This window comes from Scyliorhinus canicula, unplaced genomic scaffold (genome assembly GCF_902713615.1).
Source record: "Scyliorhinus canicula unplaced genomic scaffold, sScyCan1.1, whole genome shotgun sequence".
In the NCBI taxonomy this organism is placed as follows: domain Eukaryota; kingdom Metazoa; phylum Chordata; class Chondrichthyes; order Carcharhiniformes; family Scyliorhinidae; genus Scyliorhinus; species Scyliorhinus canicula.
In genome coordinates this window covers 2348359-2361664 of record NW_024055461.1, presented here as the reverse complement: position 1 = coordinate 2361664, position 13306 = coordinate 2348359, and the positions used below count along the sequence as shown (strand labels likewise).

Here is a 13306-nt window from a genome sequence, read left to right as displayed (position 1 = left end):
GACCAGCTGCTCTTCTTCTCCTATCCTCAATGAATCTGTCTCTTTCCTCCCGACTGAGGGCTAGGAATTGTCCCCTTGGTAAATAATCTAGATTTTGTGGTGGAGGTGGCCCTTGTGACCGCAAATTATACCCATGTTGTGGCATTGCTGGTTGTGCTGGATTTTGTTCCGATTTGTCAGGTATCTGTCGGTTTGGTGGTCTAATCTGAGCATTTTGTGTTGAAACATTATTTTGGGCAGCTGCTCTTTTTTGTTCCCCTTTTGTGTGTTTATCCTTAAATGCTTTGCCTGCCAAATCAAATTTAACCAGTTCTCTTCCTATTTCTCTTCTAGAGGTCGTTAACAGTATTATTGAGAGGCTTTTTCCTCCTGGAATCTTGGGTCCTAATTCCCTCAGGAATCTGACTACATCGACCCCCTCTTCCTTATTAACCTCATATATTCGGTCGATATATGGTGTGAGGTGTTCCCCTGCATATGCTGCCTCTGTCATCTCTTTCATTAAATTAGCTCTCTCATTTCCCAAATCTAACTCATTTATTAAATCTGCGACTTCGCCTGTAACTATTTCTCCCACTGTATGTAAATCAATCAATTTGGTGGATTCTCCTGATGCCCCCATTTTCTTCGCTAACTGTTTTAACCTCTGTGAATACTCAATTTTACTCTCCCCATGTTTCTTTGGGCCTGCTGTCTTCATTACGGCTGCTACTATTTTATACGGTACCATGCCTCCCTGTCCTTCCTCTGGACCTGGTGTAAATGACTGGACTATTTTCTCACTTCTGGGGCATGGTGTTCTCAAAGGGGCACCTCTATCTGGGTCCCTATATTCGGAGAAATGTATCCGTCGTCGTACCGGTTCTTCCTCAAAATAGGGGGTACTATGTTGTGCAAACTCTTCCACCGATTCTATATATTCTTCAAACCTTGCACTTGGTACCTGGCTATCTCGTGGAGCATAGCTTGCCCTATCCATTGGAGTAGGAGCAGTTTTTTGGGGTCTTGGATGATTCTGTATCCTTTCCTGTGGTCTTAGTGCTGCTATTATCTGGCCTTGTGTTTCTGTGCTGTTCCTTACCCTACTCATGGCTCTTCCGAAACTGTCATACCCTTTGCTCATTTGCCAAATTTTAGCTTTGGGGGTAACGTTTGGTAATTCCAGTAATTTCGTAGAATCAATTTGTTGACTTCCGCCTAATATTTCTCCTATTTTAAGTCCCCTAGCTGTAACCTCTCTTTCCCATCCTTCCTGATCTCTATGGTGTACCATTTCTGCTTCTGGATTATAAATATAATACGGTACATCCTTATTTACTGGTTGATAAGTGGAAGGTTGTTGGTGTTTCCAGTGATCGCTATAATCCCCTATTTCTAATGGTTTAGAATTTTTTCTATTCCCTATTCCTCTCTTTGGTTTGACTATTTCCTCATTCTCGGATGAGGATGATAATTCTTCCTGTCCCATCACAGGAGGCGCCATAATCCCAACTATGCCTTGTTCCTCTTCACTTTCTTGTGGTTCAACGAAATGATCGATAAACGCTTCTTTCTTATGTGTGGCAGATTGCTGAGGCCAATTTTCTTCCTGAAACAGACTTGGATCTGGGTATGGAAAATTGTATCCCGTTGGGAAATTTTCACAGGAGTCCGAATTCTCTCGGCTATCTGATTCTAGGCCTGATTCCTCGTCACTTTCCATTTCTAATGGTTCATTTTTCTGCAGTTGTTTTATATATTTGCCTACCACTTCAGAGTTACTTTTGGGTTTACTAGGGATCTGTATTATTTCTGTCCTGTTTACTCCGTCAATGATTTTAATCAGTTTGGAACACACTTTGCCCACTTGAGCAGCTGCATGCTTCTGTCTGTGTCCAAACACGATTAGTGATTCAGCTCGCTTTTCAAATGCAAAATGACAAAGTGCTTTAAGGACCCTGACTGAATCTGTATATTGCAGGGCTTTTGGCACTCTAACAAAGAGGGAGATATCTCCGTCTGGATACATATCTCCTGTCCAGGATTTCTTTTGCTCTTTTAATTTCTTCCATTCCCATTTCATTTCTACATTTCTCTTGACCGTATCCCAGGGCATGAGAATTACCCTAATTGCCATTTTCGGATTTTTAGTTCTGTTCCTGGTTGTCCCTTTCAGGTGCACTCTGAAATTAAGGATAAGTACCCTTTCTGGGCCCTATCCAAGGCTGACCAAGGCACTATCTTCCTGCTCTAGTTAAGGGTCGATTGATTATTGGTTTCTGAATATAAGCGTCCCTATTTTCCAGAAAATGTCCGCACAATCCGCCTTACTCTGAGGATGATTTATTCTTTAGCCCCTTTTACCAGTGATGGATGCAAGATTTTAGTGCTATCACCAAAATGTCTTGCAGACTTTTTCTCAGGGTCAGTATCTTCTAGTCTACTGATTTTCACCCCCAACCTGAGCTTCAGTCCCCTTGATCCACAGAATATCCTTACAAAAGCCAATCACACCTGACTTTCCAAACTAAACTCGGCAGGTAAAGTTTGACTCACACATAGACTAGAAACTTCTAATATTCTAGCCTTTTTCTTGGGAACTAGAAACTTCTAATATTCTAGCCCCTACTCTGCTTAACTAGAAACTTCTAATATTCTAGCCTCGCTTTACCTAGAAACTTCTAATATTCTAGGCTTTTCTTGGGAACTAGAAACTTCTAATATTCTAGCCCCTACTCTGCTTAACTAGAAACTTCTAATATTCTAGCCTCGCTTTACCTAGAAACTTCTAATATTCTAGGCCTTTCTTGGGAACTAGAAACTTCTAATATTCTAGCCTCGCTTTACCTAGAAACTTCTAATATTCTAGGCCTCCACGCTGGGCGCCATGTTTTTTAAATTCACCTATATGTTTTTAGAATTCCCTTTATACCAACGAACCTTACGGGCCAATATTCTAAAAACCGCGAACAGGGAACTTCCTCCCTGACTCCAGTACAGGCCTCTGAGAGTGCTATTCGGGTCAAACTCTCCTTTCAAGTTATCCCCCGGTATAACTCCTACCTTCACTGAAGAATTTTACTTACTTACCCCTTAATGGCATCGATGTCACGGGTCCTGCGTTCTTAAGGAAGTGAAGTAAGCTAATAACCACTTTTTCAGGTTAAATTATTTTATTATTAACATACTCTTTTTATCTCATTAAATTAAAACATTATTTACTTTTTGATGTTGTCTGGTTGGTTGGTGAGGCCTTCAGACTCTCTCTCTCTCTCTTTCACTTTCAAGCCTCCTGGTCATCTCTCCCGGTGCAGTTTTCTCTTTTCCTCCTCTTCTTTCTTCTGTGGCTGCTTCTCTCCTGCTGCTGCTCCGTCTTCCTTCTGGTCTGGTCTGGTCTGGTCTGGTCTTTTTGGGCCTTCCCTCTGCTGGGCCTCTGCTCTTGCTGTCCTTCTTCCTTCTTCGGGTGCCGCTGGTGTTCTGCTGCTGGTGTCTTTGTTCTGCTTCTTGCCTCGTGGGGAGAAAAAGGGGAGGAGTCTGAAGTCCACGCTGGTTTCTTTGTTTCAGCTGTTCTGATCGGGACCTCTGATAAGGATCGGACTTCGGGTCTTAAAGGGGCAGTCCATCACAATTTTCCAACAACACAAAGAGATTTTTTAAAACTTTTTTCTTTTGCCTTTTTCCTGCTGCAGGTTGTAATAACCATTCTGATAGACTGAAATTGCTGCCCACAGTTTCTGTGCCCTTCAGCTGCCACCAACCTCTTGTGGGATCTTTCCCTGCACTCTCCCCGATCAGATGTTGGCAGACCTCTATGTTTCAAATGACACATTCTGTATTTTCCAGAACACACCTCCTCCTTTTGAACCTCAATTCTATCTAGCCTGGTCGACTGAACCTGAGTGTTCTCCTCGACAACATTGTCTTTCTCCAGTGTAAACACTGACGAAAAATATCCATTTAGCGCTTCCCCTATCTCCTCTGATTCCACACACAACTTTCCACTGCTATCCTTGATTGGCCCTAATCTTACTCTAGTCATTCTTTTGTTCCTGATATACCTATAGAAAGCCTTAGGGTTTTCCTTGATCCTATCCGCCAACGACTTTGCGTGCCCTCTCCTCGCTCTTCTTAACTCTCCCTTTTAGGTCCTTCCTGGCTAACTTGTAACTCTCAAGTGCCCTAACTGATCCTTCATGTCTCATCCTAACATAAGCCGTCTTCTTCCTCTTGACAAGTGCTTCAACTTCCTTAGTAAACCACGGTTCACTTGATCGACAACTTCCTCCCTGCCTGACAGGTACATACTTACCAAGGACACGCAGTAGCTGTTCCTTGAAAAAGCTCCACATTTCGATTGTACCCATCCCCTGCAGTTTCCTTCCCCATCCTATAGCATCATAATTGCCTTTCCCCCAGCTATAATTTTTGCCTTGCGGTATATACATTTCCCTGCCCATTGCTAAAGTAAACATAACCGAGTTGTGATCACTATCACCAAAGTGCTCACCTACATCTAAATCTAACACCTGGCCGGGTTTATTACCCAGTACCAAACCCAATGTGGCCTCGCCCCTTGTTGGCCTGTCTACATACTGTGTCAGAAAACCCTCCTGCACACGCTGTACAAAAACTGACCCGTCTATAGTACTCGAACTAAAGTATTTCCAGTCAATACTTGGAAAGTTAACGTCCCCCATAACAACTACCCTGTTACTCTCGCTCCTGTCGAGAATCATATTTGCAATCCTTTCCTCTCCATGAACATAGAACAGTACAGCACAGTACAGAACAGGCCCTTCGGCCCTCAATGTTGTGCCGAGCCATGATCACCCAATTCAAACCCACCCTATACCCGTAACCCAACAACATCCCCCTTAACCTTACTTTTATTAGGACACTAGGGGCAATTTAGCATGGCCAATCCACCTAACCCGCACATCTTTGGACTGTGGGAGGAAACCAGAGCACCCGGAGGAAACCCACGCACACAGGGGTAGAACGTCCAGACTCCACACAGACAGTGACCCAGCCGGGAATCGAACCTGGGACCTTGGAGCTGTGAAGCATTTATGCTAACCACCATGCTACCCTGCTGCCCTCATCTCTAGAACTATTCGGAGGTCTATAGACAACTCCCAATAGAGTGACCTCTCCTCTCCTGTTCCTAACCTCGGCCCATACTACCTCAGTAGACGAGTCCTCAAACGTCCTTTCTACCGCCGTAATACTTTCCTTGATTAACAATGCCACACCCCCCCCCCCCCCTCTTTTACCATCTTCTCTGTTCTTACAGAAACATCTAAATCCTGGAACCTGCAACAACCATTCCTGTTCCTGCTCTACCCATGTCTCCGAAATCGCCACAACATCGAGATCCCAGGTACCAACCCATGCTGCAAGCTCACCCACCTTATTCCGGATGCTCCTGGCGTTGAAGTAGGCACACTTCAAACCAGTGTCTTGCTTGCCGGTGCCCTCTTTCGAACTTGTAACCCTATCCCTGACCTCACTACTCTCAACATCCTGTACACTGGGACTACAATTTAGGTTCCCATCCCCCTGCTGAAATAGTTTAAACCCCCCCCCCCCCCCCCGAAGAGCACTAGCAAATCTCTCCCCCAGGATATTGGTACCCCTCTGGTTCAGGTGAAGACCATCCTGTTTGTATAGGCCCCACCACCCCAGAATGAGCCCCAATCATCCAGGAAACCAAAACCCTCCCTCCTGCACCATCCCTGTAGCCACGTGTTCAACTCCTCTCTCTCCTTATTTCTCACTTCGTGGCATGGGTAACAACCCAGAGATAACAACTCTGTTTGTTCTAGCTCTCAGCTTCCACCCTAGCTCCCTGAATTTCTGTCTCAAATCCCCATCTCTCTTCCTACCTATGTCGTTGGTACCTATGTGGACCACGACGTGGGGCTGCTCCCCCTCCCCCTTAAGGATCCCAAAAACACGATCAGAGACATCACGAACCCTGGCACCTGGCCGGCAACACACCAACCGTGAGTCTCTTTCGTTCCCACAGAACCTCCTGTCTGTTCCTCTAACTATGGATTCCCCAATGACAAGTGCTCTGTTCCTCTTCTCCCTTCCCTTCTGAGCAACAGGGACAGACTCTGTGCCAGAGACCTGTGCCCTATTGCTTACCCCTGGTAAGTCGTCTCCCGCAACAGTATCCAAAACGGTATACTTGTTATAGAGGGGAACGACCACAGGGGATCCCTGCACTGCCTGCCGGTTCCCGCTCCCTCCCCTGACAGTAACCCATCTACCTTCTTCTTTTACCTGAGGTGTGACTACCTCCCTATAACTCCTCTCAATAACCTCTTCCGCCTCCCGAATGATCCGAAGTTCATCCAGCTCCAGCTCCAGGTCCCTAAAGCGGCTCTCGAGGAGCAGGAGTTGGGTGCACTTCCCGCAGATGTAGTCAGCAGGGACACTAGAGGTGACCCTTTCCTCCCACATTCTGCAGGAGGAACATTCAACTGCCCTAGCCCCCATTCCCACTGAACTAACTTCCCAACTACTGAAAAATAAAAATAAAAAACTTGTTAGTTTAGAAATCCAACGGACCGAACTTGTTTTTTGGTTAGAGGAGGAGGATCTTGGCACCGCTCGGATATTAGCAGCTACATCCACAACAGAATTTCAGCGATTTACAAATGAACATATTTAATCACCATCTCAAACATGTCTAAATATATGACAAATGCAACTTATTGCTGATGCTTCAAACGGAAACAAAAACAGAAAATACTGGATAATCTCAGCAGGTCTGACAGCCTCTGGGGAGCGAAATGGCAGCTGTCGTTTCCAGTCAAGTGGACACTTTGTCAAAGCTGGAGAACTGGAATTGGAGATTCAGACGATTGTGGGTGGTGGAGTGCTGTATTGGGCATCGATAGAGGGCTAGCAATAGGTGGAAAATGACGAAAATGTCTCGGACACAAAGAAAAAGGCAATGTAAATGAGGCTAATCAAGGCTATGAAAGGTGCTGATGGCGCATTAAGAGGTCAGAATGTGTTAATGGCAGAACCGAGGTAAGCAGTGTGTCAGAGAACAATTACAAACAGGGATCTGATTGTTGAAGTAGGATGGTATGGGCTGGGGGGAGGTGGGCAATGCTGAGGGTAAAACACATCAATGGAAGGAATGATAAGTTGATGGAAAAAACATGTGGTGGAGGGGGAAGTGAGAGTTCACAGTCTGAAGTTGTTGAACTGATAAAATGAAAGGGATAAAGAGCTGTCTGAGTCCACCAGAATTAGTCAATAGAAATGTGAATGCCCACACACAGACAAGCTTCTCGGGAACGTATTGGTTCCATGCAGTTTGAGCTCAGCTTCTCAAAGCAAACCCAATGTGAATAAATCCCGCCGTCTCCGCCACAAAGAAAACATGTTGCTTGACCAACGGAAAACCTCATCGAAGGGCTTATCCGGGATTTCTCGCAAATTCCAACAGCGAGACACCCAAAGCGAGAGTCAAACCTCATCGAAGGGCTTATCCGGGATTTGAACCCGGGATCTCTCGCAAATTCCAACAGCGAGACACCCAAAGCGAGAGTCAAACCTCTAGAGCAACGAGCCTCGCGAAATGTGCCAAAGCATACTGTCATTGCCATCGAAAATCAATCTGACATCTGCGGTGAACGCCAAAAGGACTGCAACATCTCAGGGAGTCAGGCGGCATTTGTCGACAGGAAAACAAAGTTCGTCTTTCACCATCACCTTTCATTAAAACCGGGACAGGTTAGAAATGTTGGACGTCTGAACCCAAGTGAACTCCCGGAGGGAGGAAACAGAACAACAGGAAAGGGCTCAAATGGGGGGCAAGTCAGGAGAGATTAAATGAGAAGAGTCCTTGGGTCCCTGGCCACAGAGTTAGGTTAGCATCAAATCAGAGAATAATGACATCACAGTATGAGGCCATTCCGGCCGCCGTGTCTGTGCCAGCTCTCTGTTAGCGCAATGGAAGAAACAAAAGATGTGTCTGGAGGAGCTATCAATGGCAGATTGATCACCAACTACCGCCCAGGCACAAAAAACAAATGGAAACAAGATTGAAACCCAAATCTGCGATGTAAGAACACACAGAATGGGTGCAGCATTTACAGTGTGAAACTGCTGAACACACACTGAGTGTGAAAGCTGTATTGAGCCCAGTGGAAAGATGCGCTTCTGTTCCGCGAGTGTCTGTTGAGCTTCTTTGGAACGATTCAGACGTTAGTGATGGAAAGGGATAAGTATACCCCGCAGGGCAAGAGTTATAGCTGGGGGAAGGGCAATTATGATGCCATTAGACATGACTTAGGATGTGTAGGTTGGAGAAGTAGGCTGCAAGGGTTGGTAACACTGGATATGTGGAGCTTGTTCAAGGAACAGCTATTGCATGTTCTTGATAAGTACGTACCAGTCAGGCAGGGAGGAAGGGGTCGAGCGAGGGAAACGTGGTTTACCAAAGAAGTGGAATCTCTTGTTAAGAGGAAGAAGGAGGCCTATGTGAAGATGAGGCGTGAAGTTTCAGTTGGGGCGCTTGATAGTTACAAGGAAGCGAGAAAGGATCTGAAGAGAGAGCTAAGACGAGCAAGGAGGGGACATGAGAAGTCTTTGGCAGGTAGGATCAAGGACAACCCAAAAGCTTTCTATAGGTATGTCAGGAATAAAAGAATGACTAGGGTAAGAGTAGGGCCAGTCAAGGGCAGTGGTGGGAAGTTGTGTGTGGAGGCTGAGGAGATAAGCGAGATACTAAATGAATACTTTTCGTCAGTATTCACTCAGGAAAAAGATAATGTTGTGGAGGAGAATGCTGAGACCCAGGCTATTAGAATAGATGGCATTGAGGTGCGTAGGGAAGAAGTGTTGGCAATTCTGGACAAGGTGAAAATAGATAAGTCCCCGGGGCCTGATGGGATTTATCCTAGGATTCTCTGGGAATCCAGGGAAGAGTTTCTGAGCCTTTGGCTTTGATTTTTATGTCATCATTGGCTACAGGAATAGTGCCAGAGGACTGGAGGATAGCAAATGTGGTCCCTTCGTTCAAGAAGGGGAGTAGAGATAACGCCGGTAACTATAGGCCGGTGAGCCTCACGTCTGTTGTGGGTAAAGTCTTGGAGAGCATTATAAGAGATACGATTTATAATCATCTAGATAGGAATAATATGATAAGGGACAGTCAGCATGGTTTTGTGAAGGGTAGGTCATGCCTCACAAACCTTATCGAGTTCTTTGAGAAGGTGACTGAACAGGTGGACGAGGGTAGAGCAGTTGATGTGGTGTATATGGATTTCAGTAAAGCGTTTGGTAAGGTTCCCCACGGTCGGCTATTGCAGAAAATACGGAGGCTGGGGATTGAGGGTGATTTAGAGATGTGGATCAGAAATTGGCTAGTTGAAAGAAGACAGAGGGTGGTGGTTGATGGCAAATGTTCAGAATGGAGTTCAGTTACGAGTGGCGTACCACAAGGATCTGTTCTGGGGCCGTTGCTGTTTGTCATTTTTATAAATGACCTAGAGGAGGGCACAGAAGGTTGGGTGAGTAAATTTGCAGACGACACTAAAGTCGGTGGAGTTGTAGACAGTGTGGAAGGATGTTGCAGCTTACAGAGGGACATAGCTAAGCTGCAGAGCTGGGCTGAGAGGTGGCAAATGGAGTTTAATGTAGAGAAGTGTGAGGTGATTCACTTTGGAAAGAATAACAGGAATGCGGAATATTTGGCTAATGGTAAAATTCTTGGCAGTGTGGATGAGCAGAGGGATCTCGGTGTCCATGTACATAGATCCCTGAAAGTTGCCACCCAGGTTGATAGGGTTGTGAAGAAGGCCTATGGTGTGTTGGCCTTTATTGGTAGAGGGATTGAGTTCCGGAGCCATGAGGTCATGTTGCAGCTGTACAAAACTCTGGTACGGCCGCATTTGGAGTATTGCGTACAGTCTGGTCGCCTCATTATAGGAAGGACGTGGAAGCTTTGGAACGGGTGCAGAGGAGATTTACCAGGATGTTGCCTGGTATGGTGGGAAAATCTTATGAGGAAAGGCTGATGGACTTGAGGTTGTTTTCGTTAGAGAGAAGAAGGTTAAGAGGTGACTTAATAGAGGCATACAAAATGATCAGAGGGTTAGATAGGGTGGACAGTGAGAGCCTTCTCCCGCGGATGGAGGTGGCGAGCACGAGGGGACGTAGCCTTAAATTGAGGGGTAATAGATATAGGACAGACGTCAGAGGTAGGTTTTTTACGCAAAGAGTGGTGAGGCCGTGGAATGCCCTACCTGCAACAGTAGTGAACTCGCCAACATTGAGGGCATTTAAAAGTTTATTGGATAAGCATATGGATGATAAGGGCATAGTGTAGGATAGATGGCCTTTAGTTTTTGACTTCCCATGTCGGTGCAACTTTGAGGGCCGAAGGGCCTGTACTGCGCTGTATCGTTCTATGTTCTATGTATTTCAGGAGGCCGAGGTCGGGAGGTCAGCGTTAAAATCCAGCTCTCCGGTCAGTTCAATTCTCCAGTTTGGCTCTGTGGATTAGATGGGTCACGTTCCTGTTAAGTTAACGCAGATCTGGAGCATCAATTCTATCCAAACGCACTCCAGCTCAGACACTGTCTCTCTCGAGCATCAACTGTGGGGTGAGAAACGACGTAAACATCCAGAGTCCTGAGAAATCTTTCTCAGAGTGAGCCACTGTAAATCAACCCCGCCGTCAGAATCGCAAACAATTCATAATCTCTGACCTGGAGTAAAGGGCTTGTCCTGGATTTAAACCCACGATCGCTCCCATAGGCATTGATTGAAAATGCCTAAACGAGAACCATACCTCGAGACCAAAGAGCACAAATTTAAGAACGAGCTTAAGCAAAATATACCTTAAGTTAATTTCGATGTAAGTTCTACATCTCACGGCTTTATATGTTGAGACATCTGTTAATTTAAGAAACAGTTGTCCTCTGTAACAAGGGACCTGGCTTCTCAGACAGACCATCAGCATCTGCAGCAACACAGTGAGGTTGTGCATTCCGCACGTCTGTGCGTTGCCAGCGGTTTCTGTAGTGTAGTGGTTATCACATTCGCCTCACACGCGAAAGGTCCCCGGTTCGAAACCGGGCAGAAACATCGAACATTTAGCCTTTCGTGTGAGAAAAGTTTGAACAATTATTGGGCACAAAATAATTCTGTTCCTGAATGTTGCCGGAATCTCGTGTGTTCCAGGACTATGAGATTTCGTCTCACATGAGCCAATTGAACATTAAGGCCCAAGCACTGAACTTTCGGCAGGCAATGAGAAGATAAGAATCTTCTTATCTTGGCACGCTCGTTCATATTAGCAGCTAGTTCATCCACAACAGAATTTCAGCGATTTACAAATGAACATATTTAATCACCATCTCAAACATGTCTAAATGTATGACAAATGCAACTTACTGCGGATGCTTCAAACGGAAACAAAAACAGAAAATACAGGACAATCTCAGCAGGTCTGACAGCCTCTGGGGAGCGAAATGGCAGCTGTCGTTTCCAGTCAAGTGGACTCTTTGTCAAAGTTGGAGAACTGGAACTGGAGATTCAGACGATTGTGGGTGGGGGGTGGGGGTAGTGGAGTGCTGTATTGGGCCTCGATAGAGGGCTAGCAATAGGTGAGAAATGACGAAAATGTCTCGGACAGAAAGAAAAAGGGAATGTAAATGAGGCTAATCAAGGCTATGAAAGGTGCTGATGGCGCATCAAGCGGTCAGAATGTGTTAATGGCAGAACAAAGGTAAGCAGTGCGTCAGAGAACAATTACAAACAGGGATCAGATTGCTGACGTAGGATGGTATGGGCTGGGGGGAGGTGGGCGATGCTGAGGGTAAAACATATCAATGGAAGGAATGATAAGTTGATGGAAAAAACATGTGGTGGAGGGGGAAGTGAGAGTTCACAGGCTGAAGTTGTTGAACTGATAAAATGAAAGGGACAAAGAGCTGTCTGAGTCCACCAGAATTAGTCAACAGAAATGTGAATGTCCACACATAGACAAGCTTTGCGAACATTTCTCGATTTTCCCGGGAACGTTTTGGTTCCATGCAGTTTGAGCTCAGCTTCTCAAAGCAAACCCAATGTGAATGAATCCCGCTGTCTCCGCCGCAAAGAAATGAAGAAAACATGCGGTTTGACCAACTGAAAACCTCATCGAAGGGCTCGTCCGGGATTTGAACCCGGGACCTCTCGCAAATTCCGACAGCGACACACCCAGAGCGAGAATCATACCCCTAGACCAACGAGCCCGGCGAAAAGAGCCAAAGCATACTGTCATTGCCATCGAAAATCAATCTAACATCTGCGGAGAACGCCAAAAGTACTGCAACATCTCAGGGAGTCAGGCGGCATTTGCCGACAGGACAACAAAGTTCGTCTTTCACCATCACCTTTCATTAAAACCGGGACAGGTTAGAAATGTGGTACGTCTTAACCAAGTGAACTCCCGGAGCGAGGAAACAGAACAACAGGAAACGGCTCTAATAGGTGGCAAATCAGTAGAGATTAAACGAGAAGATGCCTTGGATCCCTGGCCACAGAGTTAGGTTAGCATCAAATCAGAGAATAATGACACCACAGTATGAAGCCATTCCGGCCGCTGTGTCTCTGCCAGCTCTCTGTTAGCGCAATGGAAGAAACAAAGAAACAAAAGATGTGTCTGGAGGAGCTATCAATGGCAGATTGATCAACAACTACCGCCCGGACAGAAAGAACAAGTGGAAACAGGATTGAAACAGGATGGAACGTTTTGGTTCCATGCAGTTTGAGCTCAGCTTCTCAAAGCAAACCCAATGTGAATGAATCCCGCTGTCTCCGCCGCAAAGAAATGAAGAAAACATGCGGTTTGACCAACTGAAAACCTCATCGAAGGGCTCGTCCGGGATTTGAACCCGGGACCTCTCGCAAATTCCGACAGCGACACACCCAGAGCGAGAATCATACCCCTAGACCAACGAGCCCGGCGAAAAGAGCCAAAGCATACTGTCATTGCCATCGAAAATCAATCTAACATCTGCGGAGAACGCCAAAAGTACTGCAACATCTCAGGGAGTCAGGCGGCATTTGCCGACAGGACAACAAAGTTCGTCTTTCACCATCACCTTTCATTAAAACCGGGACAGGTTAGAAATGTGGTACGTCTTAACCAAGTGAACTCCCGGAGCGAGGAAACAGAACAACAGGAAACGGCTCTAATAGGTGGCAAATCAGTAGAGATTAAACGAGAAGATGCCTTGGATCCCTGGCCACAGAGTTAGGTTAGCATCAAATCAGAGAATAATGACACCACAGTATGAAGCCATTCCGGCCG

General features: G+C 45.9%; 2 protein-coding genes and 3 non-coding genes across 5 annotated transcripts in view; 1 reads left to right on the top strand and 4 right to left on the bottom strand.

The window, feature by feature from the left end:
* Nucleotides 1-13306, bottom strand: part of LOC119959603 (zinc finger protein 774-like) — a 1152970-nt gene that overhangs the window by 426685 nt on the left and 712979 nt on the right. The window lies entirely within an intron of this gene.
* LOC119959658 (zinc finger protein 271-like) overlaps nt 1-13306 on the bottom strand; it is a gene marked incomplete at its 3' end in the record, with an annotated part of 544877 nt that overhangs the window by 265313 nt on the left and 266258 nt on the right. The window lies entirely within an intron of this gene.
* Nucleotides 11022-11094, top strand: trnav-cac. The gene has a single exon. It is a non-coding gene; the product is annotated as a tRNA-Val (tRNA).
* On the bottom strand, nt 12156-12245 carry trnap-ugg. Its single transcript is given in 2 exon segments — nt 12156-12191; nt 12210-12245. It is a non-coding gene; the product is annotated as a tRNA-Pro (tRNA).
* On the bottom strand, nt 12867-12956 carry trnap-ugg. Its single transcript is given in 2 exon segments — nt 12867-12902; nt 12921-12956. It is a non-coding gene; the product is annotated as a tRNA-Pro (tRNA).